The 22908-nt window shown below is 47.2% G+C and overlaps 1 protein-coding gene across 3 annotated transcripts in view; it reads left to right on the forward strand.

The window, feature by feature from the left end:
* Window positions 1-22908, forward strand: part of ndst2a (N-deacetylase/N-sulfotransferase (heparan glucosaminyl) 2a) — a 544670-nt gene that overhangs the window by 353241 nt on the left and 168521 nt on the right. The window lies entirely within an intron of this gene.

Genomic DNA, 22908 nt, shown 5'->3' on the forward strand with positions numbered 1-22908 from the left:
GGAGGGACAGAGAGATCTTGGGGTTCATGTCCGCAGATCTCTGAAGGTTGCCACTCAAGTGGATAGAGCCGTGAAGAAGGCTTATAGTGTGTTAGCGTTTATTAACAGGGGGCTTGAGTTTAAGAGCCGTGGGGTTATGCTGCAACTATACATGACCCTGGGGAGACTGCATTTGAAATATTGTGTGCAGTTCTGGTCACCTCATTATAGGAAGGATGTGGAAGCATTGGAAAGGGTGCAAAGTAGATTTACCAGGATGCTGCCTGATTTGGAGGATAGGTCTTATGAGGAAAGGAAAGGTTGAGGGAGCTAGGGCTTTTCTCTTTGGAGCGGAGGAGGATGAGAGGCGACTTAATAGAGGTTTAGAAGATGATGAGGGGGATAGATAGAGTGGACGTTCGGAGACTATTTCCTCGGGTGGATGTAGCTGTTACAAGGGGGCATAACTATAAGATTCAGGGTTGGAGATATAGGAAGGATGTCCGTGGTAGGCTCTTTACTCAGAGAGTGGTTAGGGCGTGGAATGGACTGCCAGCTGTGATAGTGGAGTCGGACACTTTAGGAATGTTCAAGCGGTTATTGGATAGGCACATGGAGCATACTAGAATGACAGGGAGTGGGATAGCTTGATCTTGGTTTCGGACAATGCTCGGCACAACATCGAGGGCTGAAGGACCTGTTCTGTGCTGTACTGTTCTATGTTCAAGCTATGTCGAGAGGTGGAACTCTTCTCCAGTTCCCCCCCCCCCCCCCCCCCCCCCCCCCCCCCGCACCACCACCAATCCTGCAAAGCACCTGAGGTTTGGGGCGGGGGGGGGTCAATTAAAATTTTCAGGACTGAGATGAGTAGATTTGTGTTCAGCGAGGGTATTAAGGGTTACTGAAACAACTCTGATGAATGGAGTTCAAGTACAGGCTGGCCGTGATCTAAATGACTGGCAGAAAGCAGGCCTGTGGGGCCGAATGGCCTGTGGGGCCGAATGGCCTCCTGGTGCTCCGATGGCTGACAGTTTCTCAGGGGTCAGTGCTGGGACCCCAACTTTTCACAATATACATTAATGATCTGGAAGAAGGAACTGAAGGCACTGTTGTTAAGTTTGCAGATGATACAAAGATCTGTAGAGGGACAGGTAGTATTGAGGAAGCAAGGGGGCTGCAGAAGGACTTGGACAAGCTAGGAGAGTGGGCAATGAAGTGGCAGATGAAATACAATGTGGAAAAGTTTGAGATTATGCACTTTGGAAGAAGGAATTTAGGCATAGACTATTTTCTAAATGGAGAAATGCTTAAGAAATCAGAAGCACAAAGGGACTTTGGGAGTCCTTGTTCACGATTCTCTGAAGGTTACCATGCAGGTTCAGTCGGCAGTTAGGAAGACAAATACAATGTTAGTATTCATGTCAAGGGGACTAGAATACAAGACCAGGGATGTCCTTCTGAGTCTATATAAGGCTCTGGTCAGACCCCATTTGGAATATTGTGAGCAGTTTTGGGCTCCGTATCTAAGGAAGGATGTGCTGGGCCTGGAAAGGGTCTAGAGGAGGTTCACAAGAATGATCCCTGGAATGAACAGCTTGTCGTATGAGGAATGGATGAGGATTCTGGGTCTGTGCTTGTTGGAGTTTAGAAGGATGAGGGGGGTCTTATTGAAACTTACAGGATACTGAGAGGCCTGGATAGAGTGGACGTGGAGAGGATGTTTCCACTTGTAGAAAAAACTAGATGAGGAGGAATTTCTTCAGCCAGAGGGTGGTGAATCTGTGGAACTCTTTTCCGCAGAAGGCTGTGGAGGCCAAATCACTGAGTGTCTTTAAGACAGAGACAGATAGGTTCTTGATTAATAAGGGGATATGGGGTTATGGGGAGTTAATCCCCAGGGATTGAGGATGAGAAAAGTATCAGCCACAATTGAACGGCAGAGCAGACTCGATGGGCCGAGTGGCCTAATTCTGCTCCTATGTCTTACGGTTCTGGGTATGCGGCCATGCTGCTGTACTTTCAGAAGGGGCTGTTGTTACCGTGTATGCGTTGTTGCTTTGTTACGTTCAGTGGAGTCGAGGTGAAATGTGAATGATGCAGACCGCTACACCTGTTTGGGGCTGATTTATTGGACAGATCTCCGAACTCACTTCACACAGGGCAGCTTTTCACAGTAACTTCATTTGAAGCCTACTCGTGACAATAAGCGATTTTCATTTTTTCATTTTTTTCACAAGTAGCCAGCTCGCAGTACCCAATGGTTTAGATCAGTGTCCATGAAACAAAGGACTTGATGCTGAAAGTCTGACTTGCAGACACTTGATAACAATGACAATGAGCTACTGGACTGTGGATTAACTAGGGGCGGAGGCAGACTGCGCTAGCTGCTAACAGTTCCCATGAATCAAGCCTAACATTCGAGCAGAATCTTGTGTAGTAACAAGCCTGATAGAGTGCAACTTATTTCAACGGTACACTGCCCATTCTTGTAAACCTGACAGGTACAAAATGTGTAGTTACTATATTGTAGTCATAGTGTTGGATGCCGGTGGTACAGCAACTTAGTTTATATAACACTTTAAAAAAAATAAATTTAGAGTATCCAATTTTTTTTTTCCAGTTAAGGGGCAATTTAGCGTGGCAAATCCAACTAATCTGCACACCTTTGGGTTGTGGGGGTGAAACCCATGCAGACATGGGGAGAATGTGCACTCCACACGGACAGTGACCCAGGGCTGGGATTCGAACCCGGGTCCTCAGCGCCGTAGTCCCAATGCTAACCACTGCGCCATCGTGCGGCCCTATATAACACCTTTTAATGTAGTAAACACTCCCAAGGTGCTTCATAGGAGAACCAGATCTCCCATTGAGCCACTTTAGGGGATACTAGGACAGGTGACCAAAAATGTCTTGGAGCAAGGGGGAGTTTAGGCAGGGGATTTCACAGCTCGGGGTCTGGGCAGCAGAAGATAAGGAACAGCCCCTTGAGTTGCTTTTTCTATCCTTCGACCCAGTGTACCAGCCCCCTGATACTCTGATACCCTGAGGAGGTGGTGTTCCCCTGTGTCTGCTACCCTTTTCATCTGGGTGGCAGGGGTTGTGGGTTTGGACGGTGCTGCCTGAGGAGCCTACATTTTGCCGACAGAAAGCTAGTGCCAGTATGTATCTTTGCGTATATTATCTTCGCATTGAACTCACGGCACAGTGAAACGCTACACATAGATCTTCATGAACAGAGTTCTTGAATGTATTCGAACCTGATTGTGCTGAATTTAGTCATCCCGCTTTTGATGTCTATCACTGCAAGGCGTATTGAGGCTTTTTATTGGCTCCAATCGTTGTTGCTGTCCTTCGTGGTGATGAGATGAACATTTGACCTCAAGTTTGTGCTGTTGTCCGTTTACTGCAAGCTTGTACAGAGCTCAGACATCAACCCTGGTGCATATACATTTGAGCTGATAGTGGATTAATACTGATCGAATGTTTGAATAGTGCGGATGTGAAGATTTGGATTGCTTGTGCTTTGTGCTTTTGACAGGTTCTAGATTTGAAAATATTGCATAAATGATCAACGCCAATTGGCCAATGCTGATTTTTTTTAATCAGTTGGAGCAATGGGGTACTTTAAACAATGTGCAATTTATGTAATCTATGAGGTATCAATTAGTTGAGTTGGAATGGCGGAATATGCATGAATTGGCATGTGGGGGAGGAGTCAGCAAGTCATATGACAAATAATGCATCCAATCAGCTGGTAACCCTGAATTTGCTACATGACATTGCAAGTGACTGTATACAATTATCCACTGTGTTGCTGATTCAGGTTCCAGGCTTCAGGATCATCAAGCCCAAAGATGTGCAGGCGAGGTGAATTGGCCATGATCAATTGCCATGACTGTCCAAAGATGTGACGGTTAAGTAGGGTTACGGGGATACGGTTGGGGAATGGACCTAGGCAGGGTGATCTTTCAGAGAGGTAGCACAGACTCGATGGGCCGAATGGCCTCCTTCTACACTGTAAGAGTTCTATGGTCCTAAGTCGGAGAGCTTTTTTTTTGTTGACAATTTAGAGTGCCCAATTATTTTTGTTTCCAATCAAGGGGCAATTTAGCGTGGCCAATCCACCTAACCTGCACATCTTTGGGTTGCGAGGGTGAAACCCACGCAGACATGGGGAGAATGTGCAAACTCCACATGGGCAGTGACCCAGGGCCGAGATTGAGTCCTCACCGTAGTCCCAGTGCTAACCACTGCGCCACCGTGCTGCCCCTCAGTCGGAGAGCTGAAGAGTCCAACTTGTCTTTCGGTTTTGTCTTCTCCTCCTGGCGAGGTCTGCCAGGCCTCGTTGGTTTGCATGAGGGAGGGGTCAAAGCTGCGTCAAAACTATTTGGGAGCCTTCGTGAGAGCTGTTGATTGACACAGTGAGGAGTTTATGAAGTCACGTAGAGAACATCAGTTAGATTCAATGTGTTATCGTGAATGGCCTTTGCCCTTCAAATGAAAATCGCTTACTGTCACGAGTAGGCTTCAAATGAAGTTACTGTGAAAAGCCCCTAGTCGCCACATTCCGGCACCTGTTCGGGGAGGCTGTTACGGGAATCGAACCGTGCTGCTGGCCTGCTTGGTCTGGTTTCAAAGCCAGCAATTTAGCCCTGTGCTAAACAGCCCCTACATTTAAAATCAACCATTTAACACTGGGATGGAAGAAGGAACTACAAAATCTCTCCTGCTGGTTACAGTGTTGGTGTTTTCGATGCTTCGCAGTGTACAAAGTAACCATCACACATGTGGCGTCACTGGAGAGAACGGCACCAGGGGTGCCATCAGCGGGATTTTAAAGTTCCAAATGACCATTTAATGTAAATCAGACAATCGCCCCACAGCCAGCTCACGGGGAGAATTCATTAGAATCTTTCCTTTCCGTGACACAAATGATAAACGGGGTTTGACTTTTGCTGATAGTGGTCAAGTATCTTGCTGCTGCCCCCACTTTCCCAATCCCCCCCCAATCCCCTCGATGCAGAACCGTACAATGATGCAAAAGCGAAGGAGGCCATTCAGCCCATTTGCCTGTACTAGCTCTTTGAAAGAGCTATCCAATAGATCCAACATTTCTCCTTCTGTCTGTTTGTAGCCCTGCAGATCTAGGAGTTGGGCCTGTAATTTGCGTATCTATTGAGCAACATTCTTCTGTTTCATTGCTAAGCCAGAGATTTATTTTTAAGAAAACCTAATTTTAAAAAAAGCCCTCCTGAGTTGATATTTCCGGCTTTCTGTATATTTTTGCTCAGTATTAACAAGCTACCCGATGATGGTGTAATGTGGATTGTCTGTGAAAAAATATTCCATCAGCATAACTTTCCCTCTCCCCCCCCCCCCCCCCCCCCCCCCCTCCAGAGGCTGGGTAGAAAATGCATTCAAAGTCTAACAATCAATTGGTGCTGGGAAGTAGATATTGGAGCTTCTTCAGTACGCAGAAGCTATTTTATTGGTGGGGTGGGGGGGGGGGGGGGGGGTGGTGGTGGAGGAAGTTGGAGATTTCCTTTAATTACTACAATTTGGCCTTCCATCTCACATAAAGACTTTCTCTGAACATCAAATGATATCTGCCTTGTCAAACGTCCCCTTGTTCCCAGTGAGAATAATGCCTGCTTTCTAATTGGCATTTCCCAGCCAGTCTCACGGTGTTTATGTGCAACTTATTTTTTCCTTGTTGTGCTTTTTAGTGTATTCGTTCCCTTGAGTCGGCCTTTATTTCTTTTGTAATTGTCCAACGCAGAAGATAGGGACAGTGGAGAAAAAAATAAATCATAAACGTTATTTTATCCCCTTGACGTTTGGTAAACAAGCTTTAAATAATCCATTCGCTGCTTACTCTACTGTTGTTTTTCTTCTGGAGAAGCAAATTTATCGGTGTCCCTTTTCCCTGTAGGTTTGAGAATTGCCCTGATATATTCATTTATTCTTTCCCACATTCTTTGCTTAACATTTGAAAGGAACCGTTCAGGTTGATTTGTCGCGATCCCCAGTAATGGGCGTTCGGTGTGACGCTGCGGAATGTGTCCCCCGGTGGTTTGTAAGCATCAGGCAGAACAAGAGACAGAACTGTGCCCCAGACAGCAAGTGGAAACGGTCAGCAAGACAGAGAGGCCAGTTTTACAAGCCCAGCTGAAGTTTTGTGTGCAGAAGAATGGGACTGCACACTGTACACAACCTCTCAATATTGGACAAAATGGTGTTGACCCACAATTTATGTGGTACTTTCTAACGCAATCCCATGGAGTGTCATCAAAGAAGATTTACAATTGAGCCACGGCACAGATAATGGGACGTTGAGCCAGAGAAAAATAAGTCAAAGCCCCAACATTGTAACGACTTCAGTGGTTTAGAGAAAGGTCATCCAGAAATCATGAAATTAATTATCATGATTTGGGCATTGCGGGCAGCATGGCGGCGCAGTGGTTAGCACTGCTGCCTCATGGCACAGAGGTCCCAGGTTTGATCCCGGCCCCGGGTCACTGTCCATGTGGATTTTGCACATTTTCTCCATGTCTGCGTGGGTCTCACCCCCACAACCCAAAGATGTGCAGGCTAGGTGGATTGGCCACGCTAAATTGCGATCGTTTGAAATTTGGCATTTTTGCGTTTGGCTTGATGAGTGCAAGATTTAAAGCTTTGACAACGAGTGTCTTTTTTCAGCGAAGTTCAAGTTCTTTTCAATCAAGCGCGGGACTCAGCCGTCGCTGGCAAGGCCAGCATTTATTGCCCTTCCCTAGATGGCTTGGTTCTGGAGTCACGTATAGGGCAAGGGCGGCCGATTTCCTTCCCCGAAGAACGTTAGTGAACCAGATGGGTTTTTAACTCCAATTTCACAGTCACCATCACTCATTATTATTATTTTTTTAAAGTCCGGATGTATTTAATTGATTGAATTTAATTTCCCAAGTTGGGGTGAGGTTTGAACTTGGGCGTCCAGTTCTTTAGCCAAGAACTCTGGATTACGAGGCCAGGAACGTACTGCTAAGCTCTGTTCCCCGCTCCCCTCAATTGAATACACTTGGTAGTTATTTTGGGCTAGTAACTGAAAAAGTAGCCACGGAAGTTGCCAGAAAAACAAAACAAATCATTTGCAAATGTTTCCCCTTCTTCCTCAGGTGCTTGTTTGTTTCCCCATTCAATTCACCAATGATTTTTGCCTCGACCCATTCCATGCGATCGCGAGCCTCTGAGAAGCAGAGTTTATACGGAAGGCAAAGATTTTGCGATATTTTCTGATTCGAGCCTCTCATCCTCTTTTGAGCACTTTTGTTTTATTTTTCTACCTCCCAGAATCTTCTCGCATTATGCGTTATACTTGTAGCCTGCTTGGCCTTGACGGCCTGAACACTCTCGGTGCCAATTAGCATGGAAACCTTGGAGCGCATTAATTGGGAAGGTGCCAAGCATCGTGCTTGAGCAAGACAATTATCAGCCAATCTAACTTAAATGCGGTGGCTGCACTAATAAGCTTTGCAAACCAGGAAGGAGACAGCGCCTGTTAACGGAATGGATTTAGATCAATAACTGCATCACCTTCCCACTCCTGATTTTAAGAAAAAGATAATGTAGCATTTTCATTGGGTGCTAGGATGGAGAAACACAGAACTGTTTTTGGTCATGGGTGTAACTTTAGGCATGATATTACAATCCCAATCCAGACCCCAACAGTGGCTAGGATACTGGACCAAACCCCCCAACATGTCAATTTATTTTGTAAGACTTTGCGGAAAGAATTATTTGCTCGAGGAGTGACTGCACAAAGAAATAGGTATTTAGTATTTTACAACAAAACTTTATTATTGACACAATATTAAACTCTTTAACCCCATGCCAGAAAATAGCTTCCAATTACCCCTTAAACAATACTATTCAATACAGTAAATACAATACTCTTAATTACTATCTCTATTCCCAAGTAAACAACAAGAAGAAAACATACAGATCTCCACTCATTCTATATCCCAATCGCAGAGTAATACTTGCTTTCCAGAACAGATTTGACTCCTGTTCGAACCCCTGTAGGCTCTGGATGTCTTCAAAAAGCTGTTTCAACTGGTTTGTTTCAGCTTCCCCTTGTTATCTGACAAGCCTGTACTGCTTTAAATACTATTAATTGTTTTTAACTGTCCTCCTGTGAGAGCAAAATAACTTAATTGTGGACTCTTCATGTTAGCCAGATTCCAACTCAGCTCAAAAGCTTTCTCAAAATGTCAGAATGCCTTAGCTCCACCCAGCAAGGACATAATCTCCCCGAGCTGAAAACAAATGAACTCCCCAGGAACTCCCCCTTGTAAGAACAGCGTACTAGAACCCAGGCCGTTGGTTCTGATCAATTTTACCACTGATGACTAAAAGCTTTCGGGTCTTGCAAAACCAGTTTCTTTTAAAAGCATGATTACTAGGGCAGCAGGGTGACGCAGTGGTTACCATTGCTGCCTCACGGTACTGAGGTCCCAGGTTCGATCCCGGCCCTGGGTCACTGTCCGTGTGGAGTTTGCACATTCTCCCCGTGTTTGCGTGGGTTTCATCCCCACAACCCAAAGATGTGCGGGGTAGGTGGATTGGTCACGCTAAATTGCCCCTTAATTTGAAAAAATGTATTGGGTACTCTAAATTTATTTTAAACAACATGATTACTACAGTCAAACACACTCTCTATCCCAGTCTTTTAATCCTTAAATTGCCAAATGTTTATAATCCAATATATCTAAAATCCTGTATTCATCACAGTGGCACAATGGTTAGCATTGCAGCCTCACAGCACTAGGGACCCGGGTTCGATTGCGACCTCTGGTCACTGTCTGTTTGCACATTCTTCCTGTGTGTGCATGGGTTTTCTCCAGGTGCTCCGGCTTCCTGCCACAGTCCAAAGATAGGTGGATTGGATGTACTAAATTGCCCTTTGGTGGGGTTACAGGGAGAGGAAGGGGGATTGGGCTTATGTTAGGGTGCTCTTTCAGAGAGTCAGTGCAGACTCGATGGACCGAATGGCCTCCTTCTGCACTGTGAGGAGTCTATGATCGAGTCTATGGTGAGGAGCACCAAGCCAGAAATGAGAATCCGGAATAAACCAGTTCTAACCAAAGCAAAGGTATTGGTTGCACCTATTAGACGAATAACCAGTCCACGTGCTGGCCGAGGCTGTCGGCTTTGGCCCAGTTTGTAAAACTCTCACCTCTGAAACACCAGGGGGCGTGCTTCTCCATCCCACCGCACCCTGGTGCGTCATACCGTCGGGATTCTCCGTTTCACCAGCCAGTCAATGGGGTTTTCCCGGACTGCCGGCAAAATGGAAAAACCTGACGACGGAGAATTCAGCACAAGGTTTCGGGTTCAAGTCTCACTCCAGGGCATGAGCACAAAAATCTTGGCCAATATTTATCCCTCAAGCAACATTTTGAAAATGGATCATGTGGCTGTTATCACATTGTTTGGTGGGAGCTTCCTGTGAGCAAATTGGCTGCAGGGTTATCTACTTTACGACAATGGCTGTTGTAACATGCTTTGAAGGGACAGCAGCGTGCCATCACTGGAGGGAATGTTGGTCATGTGATCTAGTCTCCGTTTCACTTTGACCTGTGAGCTCTCTGCTGATAACTCCAAACTTTCTATAAGTATTCTCATGTGATGAGTCTTAATTAACGAACCCCCAAGGTGTTTAACCAATCCCTGGTGAGCCCATGTGATGATATTCTGCATGGACAAGAGGTTAACCCTTCTGACCTCCCTCTCCTGTGCAGCTTAGTCGAGCATCACCTAAGGTACTTCACCGAGACAATGGGGTGACTGAATAAATTGATGTAATTATAAATATCGTTTTTCATTTGTTGGCTCCTGTACTGAAGCTGAATGCCAAGGTTAATGAGAGAGACGTTGATTATCTAATTGGATGGCAAAGGTATTCTCTGTACCAGAGCACTTGAAACTGTAGCACATCCACTTCAATCCTCTCTGTAGTTGGTGTGTTTCAGAGCCAGGAAAATAACATGTTTTTTTAACATTAAGTGTGGTTCTGATTTTGCTAAATAGTGTGTGTTTTATCGGCTCTGTGATTGGCTCAGTGGATAAGCAGCGCACTCTCGCCTCAGTTCGAAGGTCATGGGTTCAACCCGATGTATTCCCGAGACTTGAGCCCATAATCTAGGCCAGTGGTTCCCAAATCTGTCACGGCACACCTATATATTATAAAAGAAATTTTGAGGCACACCTCCAATTTTCTCTGTCCACTTCCCTTACTAGGAAGTTCGGTTTTAACTTCTCCCTGCCCTCTCTCTTGTTTTTATTGCCTCCTCCCATCTTTCTTGCTTCTCCAAGGGCTTTTGCGTGCTTTGTGAGTTTGTGTTTGTTGTGCTGGAACACATGATCGTTGTATTCAGCTCCAAGTCCCATGGGCCTGACCAACATAGAACATCTAAACTACGTGCGTGGATCTCTGCCCGCCTGAGAATGCGCGACAGGCCCAAGATTTCAAGAGTCCCAAGGTGCGGCACAGTGGTTAGCACTGCTACCTCACAGCACCAGGGTCCCTGGTTCGATTCCTGCCTTGGGTTACTGTCTGTGTGGAGTTTGCACGTTCTCCCCGTGTCTGCGTGGGTTTCCTCCGGGTGCCTCGGTTTCCTCCCACAGTCCAAAGGTGTGCATGTTAGGTGGATTTGCAATGCTAAAATTGCTCCTTAGTGTCCAAAAAGGCTAGGTGGGGTTACAGGGGTAGGGTGGGGGCAGAGGCCTAGGTAGGGTGCGCTTCCGGAGGGTTGGTGCAGATCCGATGGGCCAAATGGCCTCCTTCTGCACTGTAGGGATTCTATGGTTCGTCAGGTCTTGGAAATGCCAACTACAGAGCTGAAGACCAAAGTTAGTTTTTAGTTTACTTATCTGAACTTTGAATCATTTTGAATCTGTTTTTTGCGGCACACTCGGATCGATTAATCAACACCACTCGTCATTTATTGCATTGATGTCTGAGGGAGCTTGCTCGCTATCTGCAAAATTGGCTGCTGCGTTTCCCTGCGTTTGACTACGTTTCAAAGGCATTTCGTCGGCTGTAAATCGCTCTGGGACACCCTGAGGTTGTGAAAGCAAACCCAGAATTTGGAATACTAAGTATAACTCCCTGTGGGGTTGAAGTAATTATTGGTGCTTGGACGTTTCACCAGGACAAGCACAGTCCCGCGTGACATTTTAGCGCACGTATTGAAAAAGCCACGTCTTACTTGGATTGCGGACGATTGGCCAAAAGCGGGGGAGAGGTCACTCAAGACTGTCTTCCGCAGCCTCGTCCACGCCCAGGTTGCCCTGGTGATGGAGAGCGCGATGCCTGTCAGTAAGTCTGAGGCCTTCATTGGCCGCTGGTCACAGGTGACAGTATTGTTTACTTCTAAGTTTCTTTTATTTTGTGCTTTGGTTTTCCGATTTAATTTGGGGATGGCATATTAACATAGAATTAGAACAGTGCAGCACAGAATTGTTTCCTTATTTTGTTAAGGAAAGACCAGGCTATATTTGATCAGTAAAACTAAGGAGACAAACAATTTGGGCAAAGGTTTCATTTGTCAACCCTTGGGTATGACTACCATGGCACACAAAAATGGCCGGTTTGCTTGGTCATTCGGGAATTAATTGCAGGTCCCTTGCCTGTTTCCTAAAAAAAAAGTGCATAAATGAATAATTAACGACGAAAAAGAAAAAGGTTAACATGACAAAAATCTGACTGATTAAATGTTTCGTTAAAATGATTTCAGCGCATTTAAAATAATGCATGAGGCAAGAATAATTGAACTGATTTTCCTTAAAATTTCCACAGATCCCTAGAATCCTTAGCCCACTTTCCATAAATCATTACAAATCATTCCATATATAGGAATTGGAGATAGGTCACGGCCTTCAGAGCCTGCACCACTGTTTACTCAGACAATGGCTGATTTGATTGTAACCTTAACTCCACATTCCTGCCTGCCTCGAGTAACCTTTCACCTTTCCCCCTTGCTTTTCAACAATCTATGTCCCCCACCTTAAAAATATTCAAAAACTCTGCTCCCACTGCCTTTTTAAAAATAAATGAAAACTACCCAATTCTTTTTATTTCCCAATTAAGCGGCAATTTAGCATGGCCAATCCACCTAGCCGGCACATCTTTGGGTTGTGGGGGCGAAACCCACGCAGACACGGGGAGAATGTGCAAACTCCACGCGGACAGTGACCCAGAGCCGGGATTGAACCTGGGACCTCGGCGCCGTGAGGCAACAGGGCTAACCCACTGCTCCACCGTACTGCCCACTCCATCCTCTTGTAAAAAACAAAGGGCAGGCATAACCTTACACGACCACTGGCTTTCAAAAGCACTTGTCAGCCAATGAAATACTTTTGAAGCGTAGTGACTGTCGTGATGTGGGAGATATGGCAGCCGATTTGTGCACAGCAAGATCCCAAAGGAAAGAAAGAACCAGGTCCCTCTGTATCGCGGTGGGGATTGAGGGGGGGGAAATGCAGGCCGGGGTGCTGGAGAAAGAACACTCCTGCTCTCCTTTGAGATGGTGCCTCTATCTGAGAGGGAAGATGGGTTTAACTTCGCTTGGTTGCCCGTGTCCATTCACTGGTTGTTGGGCCCCCAGAATGCATCTTGGGGCAGAGTTGAGAAAAGAGGGTAGCTTCTTGTTAGGGAGCAAGAAGGCAACAGCTGTTTGACAGATGAGAGAGAGAAGACTCTGTTTAAAAATAAATGGAAACTTGCGCTATAAATGTATTGGGAGTTAATGCGTAGAAATGTGACACGTTACCTGATGCCAGAGCTGCTTGAGATTGCTGTGGTATATTCAGCTGCATTTATTTCAAATGGTCAGTTTAATACGGAGAGTGAAAGAGGACATTGTTCAGGGTTCGGTGCAAGCTAAGCTCCTCACTTAACTCATTGTCGGAGGCATTTTCCCCGACTGCTCTGAAGTTCTTTGTTGTGGTTGGTGCCCCCATCCTGGTTCACCTCATTTGCCTCTTCCCTCTCGGGGGTGCGTGAAGTTACTGATCTGTGCAAATGATAAAACGAACCACACCGTAATGTTTCACACAAAGTTGCCGAGACTGTTAGTAAACTGCAATGTCACCAAGCTCCTGCCCAAATGTCTGTTGTTGTAGATTCCTCCAATATCTATCCGTTCCTTTATTGTGGTGCATGCCATGCCTTCATTTGAATGGATAACATTAGGGATTGGAGGAGGTGTCTCAGTCCTTTGAAGCTCTTCTGCAATTCATTTACATCATGACTAATTGGCATCTTGAATCCATCTACCTGCCTTGGCCCCAGAACCCATACTGCTCATAACAGAACCAGCAGGGAGTGCCCGTATCTGTCAGGTGGAGATATTCTTTTGCGACCATCCAGTACGAAGCCCCACTCTGGAGTGACGCCATCACACCCTGATTGAAATTCCTCTTGGTTGCTATGCAACGTGGACGTTAAATAACCCTTGACCCATGACTGAATGTTATAGGTAAAATGTGCATCAAATGCCACTTTCAGAGGTTGTGAGGGCACAAGAGAACCCATTTTTGTGTTGGTGTTGAGTTCCTCACTGTGTGTGTCAGTTGAGTCCCTCACTGTGTTTTGTCCCTCACTGTGTGTGTGCCTGTTGTGTCCCTCACTGTGTGTCTGTGTGTTGTGTCCCTCACTGTGTTTGTGTGTCCGTGTGTGTATGTTGTGTCCCTCACTGTGTCTGTGTGTGTTGTGTCCCTCTCTGTGTCTGTGTCTGTGTGTGTGTGTGTGTTGTGCCCCTCACTGTGTCTGTGTGTGTGTGTGTGTTGTGTCCCTCACTGTGTCTGTGTCTGTGTGTGTGTGTGTGTTGTGTCCCTCACTGTGTGTGTGTGTGTGTGTCTGTGTGTGTGTTGTGTCCCTCACTGTGTGTGTGTGTGTGCGTGTGTGTGTTGTGTCCCTCACTGTGTCTGTGTGTGTTGTGTCTCTCACTGTGTCTGTGTGTCTGTGTGTGTGTGTGTTGTGTCCCTCACTGTGTCTGTGTGTCTGTGTGTGTGTGTGTTGTGTCCCTCACTGTGTCTGTGTGTCTGTGTGTGTGTATTGTGTCCCTCACTGTGTCTGTGTGTCTGTGTGTGTGTATTGTGTCCCTCACTGTGTCTGTGTGTCTGTGTGTGTGTATTGTGTCCCTCACTGTGTCTGTGTGTGTGTGTATTGTGTCCCTCACTGTGTCTGTGTGTCTGTGTGTGTGTGTTGTGTCCCTCACTGTGTCTGTGTGTCTGTGTGTGTGTATTGTGTCCCTCACTGTGTCTGTGTGTCTGTGTGTGTGTATTGTGTCCCTCACTGTGTCTGTGTGTCTGTGTGTGTGTATTGTGTCCCTCACTGTGTCTGTGTGTGTGTATTGTGTCCCTCACTGTGTCTGTGTGTGTGTGTGTTGTGTCCCTCACTGTGTCTGTGTGTCTGTGTGTGTGTATTGTGTCCCTCACTGTGTCTGTGTGTGTGTATTGTGTCCCTCACTGTGTCTGTGTGTGTGTGTATTGTGTCCCTCACTGTGTCTGTGTGTCTGTGTGTGTGTATTGTGTCCCTCACTGTGTCTGTGTGTGTGTATTGTGTCCCTCACTGTGTCTGTGTGTCTGTGTGTGTGTGTGTTGTGTCCCTCACTGTGTCTGTGTGTCTGTGTGTGTGTATTGTGTCCCTCACTGTGTCTGTGTCTGTGTGTGTGTATTGTGTCCCTCACTGTGTCTGTGTGTCTGTGTGTGTGTGTGTTGTGTCCCTCACTGTGTCTGTGTGTGTGTGTTGTGTCCCTCACTGTGTCTGTGTGTCTGTCTGTGTGTGTATTGTGTCCCTCACTGTGTCTGTGTGTGTCTGTGTGTGTATTTTGTGTCTCTCACTGTCTGTCTGTGTGTGTATTGTGTCCCTCACTGTGTCTGTGTGTGTATTGTGTCCCTCACTGTGTCTGTGTGTGTATTGTGTCCCTCACTGTGTCTGTGTGCGTATTGTGTCCCTCACTGTGTCTGTGTGTGTATTGTGTCCCTCACTGTGTCTGTGTGTCTGTCTGTGTGTGTATTGTGTCCCTCACTGTGTCTGTGTGTGTATTGTGTCCCTCACTGTGTCTGTGTGCGTATTGTGTCCCTCACTGTGTCTGTGTGTGTATTGTGTCCCTCACTGTGTCTGTGTGCGTATTGTGTCCCTCACTGTGTCTGTGTGTGTATTGTGTCCCTCACTGTGTCTGTGTGTCTGTCTGTGTGTGTATTGTGTCCCTCACTGTGTCTGTGTGTGTATTGTGTCCCTCACTGTGTCTGTGTGTCTGTCTGTGTGTGTATTGTGTCCCTCACTGTGTCTGTGTGTCTGTCTGTGTGTGTATTGTGTCCCTCACTGTGTCTGTGTGTGTATTGTGTCCCTCACTGTGTCTGTGTGTGTATTGTGTCCCTCACTGTGTCTGTGTGTGTATTGTGTCCCTCACTGTGTCTGTGTGTCTGTGTGTGTGTGTATTGTGTCCCTCACTGTGTCTGTGTGTCTGTCTGTGTGTGTATTGTGTCCCTCACTGTGTCTGTGTGTCTGTCTGTGTGTGTATTGTGTCCCTCACTGTGTCTGTGTGTGTATTGTGTCCCTCACTGTGTCTGTGTGTGTATTGTGTCCCTCACTGTGTCTGTGTGTGTGTGTATTGTGTCCCTCACTGTGTCTGTGTGTGTATTGTGTCCCTCACTGTGTCTGTGTGTGTGTGTGTGTGTGTGTGTGTGTATTGTGTCCCTCACTGTGTCTGTGTGTGTGTGTATTGTGTCCCTCACTGTGTCTGTGTGTGTATTGTGTCCCTCACTGTGTCTGTGTGTGTGTGTGTGTGTGTGTGTGTGTGTATTGTGTCCCTCACTGTGTCTGTGTGTGTGTGTTGTGTCCCTCACTGTGTCTGTGTGTGTGTGTGTATTGTGTCCCTCACTGTGTCTGTGTGTGTGTGTTGTGTCCCTCACTGTGTCTGTGTGTGTGTGTGTTGTGTCCCTCACTGTGTCTGTGTGTGTGTGTGTATTGTGTCCCTCACTGTGTGTCTGTGTGTTGTGTCCCTCACTGTGTCTGTGTGTGTGTGTTGTGTCCCTCACTGTGTCTGTGTCTGTGTGTGTTGTGTCTCTCACTGTGTCTGTGTGTGTGTGTGTGTTGTGTCCCTCACTGTGTGTGTGTGTGTTGTGTCCCTCACTGTGTCTGTGTGTGTATTGTGTCCCTCACTGTGTCTGTGTGTGTGTGTGTTGTGTCCCTCACTGTGTCTGTGTGTGTGTGTGTGTATTGTGTCTCTCACTGTGTCTGTGTGTGTGTGTGTTGTGTCCCTCACTGTGTCTGTGTGTGTGTGTGTATTGTGTCTCTCACTGTGTCTGTGTGTGTATTGTGTCCCTCACTGTGTCTGTGTGTGTGTCTGTGTGTGTGTATGTGTGTATTGTGTCTCTCACTGTGTCTGTGTGTGTGTCTGTGTGTGTGTATGTGTGTATTGTGTCTCTCACTGTGTCTGTGTGTGTTGTGTCCCTCACTGTGTCTGTGTGTGTGTGTTGTGTCCCTCACTGTGTCTGTGTGTGTGTGTGTGTGTGTGTGTATGTGTGTATTGTGTCTCTCACTGTGTCTGTGTGTGTGTATGTGTGTATTGTGTCTCTCACTGTGTCTGTGTGTGTTGTGTCCCTCACTGTGTCTGTGTGTGTGTGTTGTGTCCCTCACTGTGTCTGTGTGTGTGTGTGTATTGTGTCCCTCACTGTGTCTGTGTGTGTGTCTGTGTGTGTGTATGTGTGTATTGTGTCTCTCACTGTGTCTGTGTGTGTGTATGTGTGTATTGTGTCTCTCACTGTGTCTGTGTGTGTGTGTGTGTTGTGTCCCTCACTGTGTCTGTGTGTGTGTGTGTTGTGTCCCTCACTGTGTCTGTGTGCGTGTGTGTGTTGTGTCCCTCACTGTGTCTGTGTGTGTGTGTTGTGTCCCTCACTGTGTCTGTGTATGTGTGTATTGTGTCCCTCACTGTGTCTGTGTGTGTGTATGTTGTGTCTCTCACTGTGTCCGTGTGTGTGTATGTTGTGTCTCTCACTGTGTCTGTGTGTGTATTGTGTCCCTCACTGTGTCTGTGTGTGTCTGTGTGTGTATTTTGTGTCTCTCACTGTCTGTGTGTGTGTGTGTTGTGTCCCTCACTGTGTCTGTGTGTGTATTGTGTCCCTCACTGTGTCTGTGTGTGTCTGTGTGTGTATTTTGTGTCTCTCACTGTCTGTGTGTGTGTATTGTGTCCCTCACTGTGTGTGTGTTGTGTCCCTCACTGTGTCTGTGTCTGTGTGTGTGTGTGTGTGTATATGTTGTGTCCCTCACTGTGTCTGTGTGTGTGTGTTGTGTCCCTCACTGTGTCTGTGTGTGTGTATGTTGTGTCTCTCACTGTGTCCGTGTGTGTGTATGTTGTGTCCCTCACTGTGTCTGTGTGTGTATTGTGTCCCTCACTGTGTCTGTGTGTGTCTGTGTGTGTATTTTGTGTCTCTCACTGTCTGTGTCTGTGTGTGTTGTGTCCCTCACTGTGTCTGTGTGTGTGTATGTTGTGTCTCTCACTGTGTCCGTGTGTGTGTATGTTGTGTCTCTCACTGTGTCTGTGTGTGTATTGTGTCCCTCACTGTGTCTGTGTGTGTCTGTGTGTGTATTTTGTGTCTCTCACTGTCTGTGTGTGTGTGTGTTGTGTCCCTCACTGTGTCTGTGTGTGTATTGTGTCCCTCACTGTGTCTGTGTGTGTCTGTGTGTGTATTTTGTGTCTCTCACTGTCTGTGTGTGTGTATTGTGTCCCTCACTGTGTGTGTGTTGTGTCCCTCACTGTGTCTATGTATGTTGTGTCTCTCACTGTGTGTGTGTGTGTGTGTGTTGTGTCCCTCACTGTATGTGTGTGTGTGCGCTGTGTCTCTCACTGTGTCTGTGTGTGTGTGTGTGTTGTGTCCCTCACCTGTCTTTGCTGCAGAAAGCTGAGAACTTGCACTGTGATTGACAAAACCTGACAGCGACTGTCGTCATAATTACTCTTATTTTAATATGGTGGTGGTGTTGGTGTTGTATCCTTGACATGCTTCCAGTTACCAGCACATTAACATGACAGCCAGTCGAGATTATTTGGTGAATGCCACTTGCTGTATAACCCATGCAGAAAATAATGATAGTGTGAACCAGGAGATAAGATTGCTGCTTTATAAGCTGCTTTAAGTGGCTTTCAGGGCACTGATTTGTAATTTCCTCAGAAAAAAATGGAGAGATTGGAGCTTTTGGATTGCGAAATAGTAGCAAATGTCCTCAAATCCCATGTGATCTGATTTACTTGGTCTCCAAAAAATATTGCAAAGCATTCACGGCACAGCAGCTCACCTTCCGTCCAACTGGTGTGTGCTGGGGTTTCTGCTCCACACAAACCTCCTCTCACCCTCCTCATCTCACCCGATCAACATATCCTTCCGCCTACGATGACTCCGCCATATCAGGGGAAGGACCACTGCACAAATGTGGCTGTATTTCTTGATGGCAGCTGCAAAAAAAATAATTCTGGCTATATTCCCGCAAAACTAACTATAATCAACTAACTGGACATGATGTCCAGATGGGTCCTGTTTTCTCAAAGTGTTTTGAGGACACTCCATAGAATCTCTACATTGCAGATGGAGACCATTCGGCCTATCGAGTCTGTACCGACCCTTTTGAAAGAGACCCCTGCCTTGGCCCATTTCCCTGCCCTCCCCGTAACCCCAACTAACCTGCACATCTTTGGATTGTTGGGAGGAAACCAGAACACCCGGAGAAACTCACGCAGACGCGGGGAGAACGTGCAGCCTCCGCACAGTCACCCAAGGCAGGATTCGAACCCGGGTCCCTCCTGCTGTGAGGCAGCAGTGCAGCCCGTGGTGCCACCCCACCGCCCACTCATGCATACCTTTCCTGACGACTAGCCCCCGCTTCGTTCAACCTCTGCTTTCTATCAAAAACACTGTGAGCCAGATGCTATTCAAACCTGAACCATGGGAGTCGTTCAACTCTGAGTGCAACCAGATAGTTCCAGTTCAGGAAGTCTGGTTCCCACTTTGCGCCTCTCCATGTGGACTGATTGTACACAGAGCTTTGAGGGAGACTTGCGTATTATTTTTCTAATTTATTAGTAGCTTCAGAAAAATTTGTGTTATGTCAATCACCCAACTCTGCAGCTGAGCTTAACTATAAATATCAAATCTGGTGTAAATTCCTGAATCATGTATATAATCGTTCTCTTCTCTTAAAAATGACATTTGTTTATCTTGGATGTGTTGTGCATTTTTAACATTTCCTGGGTTGCCCCTTCGAGTTATATGTGTGTCTCTTGCGAGGTAGCTGACCTGTTGTTTATGCACTCTTTCTACAAACTCCCTTAGTAATCCAGTAAGTGTTTTCCGTTCAACGTTTCCGTATATTCGGTGGAAAATCTCTCTCACTTTCCATGCAGTGATCAGCACCGATTTGCAAAAATTGACACCTTTTTAACATGGTTCGATAAACTGGAGTGTGGGCTGTAACCACAGAGGAAAGTGTAACCCAGGACCAAAACAATGGTGGGCGATTCTCCAGTATGGAGCCCAAGTGTTCGTGTCGTCGTGAACGCCATCGTGTTTCACGATGGCACGAACCGGGCCCAGGTACGACCGATTCTGGCCCCCAACATGGCGCTGAAGCGGTTCACGCCACTCCAGCCTCCTTTTGCGGCGCCAAATGTGCGCTGCGCCAACCCCCACATGCGCAGTTGGGCTGTGCCAACCTGTGCGTGTGCGGGGAACTTCTTTAGCGCGCCGGCCCCGACTCAACATGGAAAATGGGGTCGGTGTTCAGGGGCTGGCCGCACCACAAAGTAGGCCCGAGGGGGGGAGAGGCTGGCCTGCCAATCGCTGGGCCCCGATCGTGGGCCAGACCCCATTGGAGCCCCCCCCCCCAACCACCCCCAGTGAAAGAGCCCCCCCCCGCCCCCGACCGTTTGCACAGAGTTCCCGACGGCAGCAACCAGGGATGAACGGCGCCAGCGGGACCCTGTCGTATCGACGTGGCCGATCGGCCCATCCGAACCGGGGAATCGGCGGCCTGCCCGATTCCAGCGCTGGTCACCCCGCCAAACACACCGGCGCAACTGGTGCCGGTTCTCCGCACCTCGGACAATCGTGCGTCGGCGTCGTGGTGTGGTTGAGCCAATTCCCCGGCCCGGCGTGGGGCTCGGAGACTCTCCCCCAATATGTGAGAATTGATCATTTGTAGTCCCTCACACTTTACAACAAAACAGTCCATTTGTTCCAATTTTATGTGAGTCGTTGGAATAAATCTCCAAACTGGTTTCATGGCCCAACTCCATCGTGACCCTGCATGTTAAGTGGACTAGAGGGCCCCAGTCTCCCCTCATGGTGAAAAAGATCCCTGCCCATGTTTCCAACTCCCTCCCGCTTGCTGCTCCCTCTCTCTGTATCCTCCGCCAACCTTACAACTCTGAGATCTCCCTGCTCCTCCAGTTCGGGCCTTTTTGAGCATTCCATTTTTTAAATATAAATTTAGAGTACCCAATTAATTTTTTCGATTTTAAGGGGCAATTTAACATGGCCAATCCACCTACCCTGCACATCTTTGGGTTGTGGGGGTGAAACCCACGCAAACACGGGGAGAATGTGCAAACTCCACACGGACAGTGACCCAGAGCCGGGATCGAACCTGGGACCTTGACCAGTGCTAACCCACTGCGCTACCATGCTGCCCCCTTTTTGAGCATTCCTGATTTCTGTTGCTTCATCACGGGCCGTTGTGCCTTCAGCTGCTTCAACCTGCAACTCTGGAACTACCTCCTCAACCCCTCCGACTCTCTCTTCTGCTCCAGGACGCTCCTTCAGAACTACCTGCATAAAGCTATGGATAGAGTAGACGTGGGGCAGATGCTTCCTTTGTAGGGCATTCTAAAATGAGGGGTCATGATCTTAGAATAAGAGGTAGCAAATTTAAATCCGAGTTGAGGAGAAACTACTTCTCCCAAAGGGTTGTGGAATTTGCTAGCCCAGAGTGCGGTGGATGCTGGGACAGTGAGTAAATTTAAGGAGGAGTTAGACAGATTTTTAATTGGTAATGGGTTGAAGGGTAATGGAGAACGGACAGGGTGGTGGAGTTGAGGCCAGGATGGGATCAGCCATGATCACTTTGCCTACCCTTGCTCCGAGGTCATGTGTTCTAGGGAGGAGGTGCTCTGGCTGATTTCGCAATCCTGCTCTTGCCCTGTAGCATTGTAGGTAGCAGACGAGGAACATATCAGCCATGATAGAATGGCAGAACAGACCCGATGGGCTGAATGCCCTAATTCTGCTCCGATATCTGATGAACTTTAGAACTTCTTTGACTGAGCCTTTGGTTGCCTGCTCTCTGTGCACCTCAGCATCAGATTTTGTTTGATAATTACTCCAGTTGTGCTATAAAAATGTAAGTTGTTGTTGTGGTGGTGGAGGGATTTAATCAGAGTGCAATATTCTGCTATGGATGTAGGTTTCAAATGAGATTGGCCCAGCAGTGTAATCTGTAAGAGCTCTTCCCAGTTAGCATTAGGCAATGGTTTGTTATTGAAAGATCCGCCTGGGATTTGAATTTTAGAACGTACTTATTGAGCTGAAGTGGTGTAAAATTTAGAAATTCTTTATTGTCGACTTTGAACATGTACGACAGCACAATGATTATCTTTTCCATTGTTCTTTGTCTCCTGAAGGTTTGGGATCATTGCATTGTCTGAGGCAACCTTTGCTTCTACGGCTCGTCCATGTGGTCTTTATGATTCAGCTACATGGCATCTTCGCCTTCAATGGAACTTACAGGAGTTGCAACAAAAGATTTTTCTCCTTGTGTTCACATAATATACCATTCACAATATCGCATCTATTCAGTAATAAAAGCTGGAATTCACTTAGTAGCTTAGACAGCAATGGTGGGAGACAGATGTTTCAGGCTGTCGATTGATCATTGGATGAGTTCTGGTGAAACGTCACCGATCGAGCAGAAGCATTTCCTCTTGCTTTTGTGTGACTGGCCCTGGCTGTGTGTGTTTTGTGTCACTCCTGTCCAGCCTTCCGGTGGCTGCGCTGTTTTGCCATCCAACCGGTTTAAATCCCAACTTATATCATAGAATTTGCAGTGCTGAAGGAGGCCATTCGGCCCATCGAATCTGCACTGGCCCCTGGAAAGAGCACCCCACCCAAGCCCACACCTCCACCCTATCCCCGTAACCCAGTAACCCCACAACCTTTTTGGACACTAAGGACAATTTAGCGTGGCCAATCCACCTAACCTGCACATCTTTGGACTGTGGGAGGAAACCGGAGCATCCGAAGGAAACCCACGCAGACACGGGGAGAACGTGCAGACTCCGCACAGACAGTGAGCCAAGCCAGGAATCGAACCTGGGACCCTGGAGCTGTGGAGCAAATGTGCTAACCACTGTGCTACCGTGCTGCCCTTGAACTTGAATTAAATAAGTAAAATAAATCTGGAATATAGTTAGTCTCGGTCCAAAGATATGTAAGTCAGGTGGATTGGCCATGCTAAATTGCCCCGAGGTGGGATTGTGGGGGAGTGGGCCTGGGTAGGGTGCTCTTTTAGAGGGTTGGTGCGGACTCGATGGGCTGAATGGCCTCCTTCTGCCCTGCAGGGATTCTATGACGATTCTATGCAACCCATCTGGTTCACTATTGTCCTTCAAGCCTGATCTGGCCTACTTGTGATTCCGGACCCACAGCAATGTCATTGACCCTTAACTGCTCTCTGACAATAGCCGAGCGGGACACTCAGTCCAAGGGCAATGAGAAATGGACACCACATACTGTCCATGCCAGTGATGCCCACCATACTGTCCATGCCAGTGATCCCCACCACATACTGTCCATGCCAGTGATCCCCACCACATACTGTCCATGCCAGTGATC

The sequence above is a fragment of the Scyliorhinus canicula genome, chromosome 22 (assembly GCF_902713615.1).
Source record: "Scyliorhinus canicula chromosome 22, sScyCan1.1, whole genome shotgun sequence".
Lineage (NCBI taxonomy): Eukaryota > Metazoa > Chordata > Chondrichthyes > Carcharhiniformes > Scyliorhinidae > Scyliorhinus > Scyliorhinus canicula.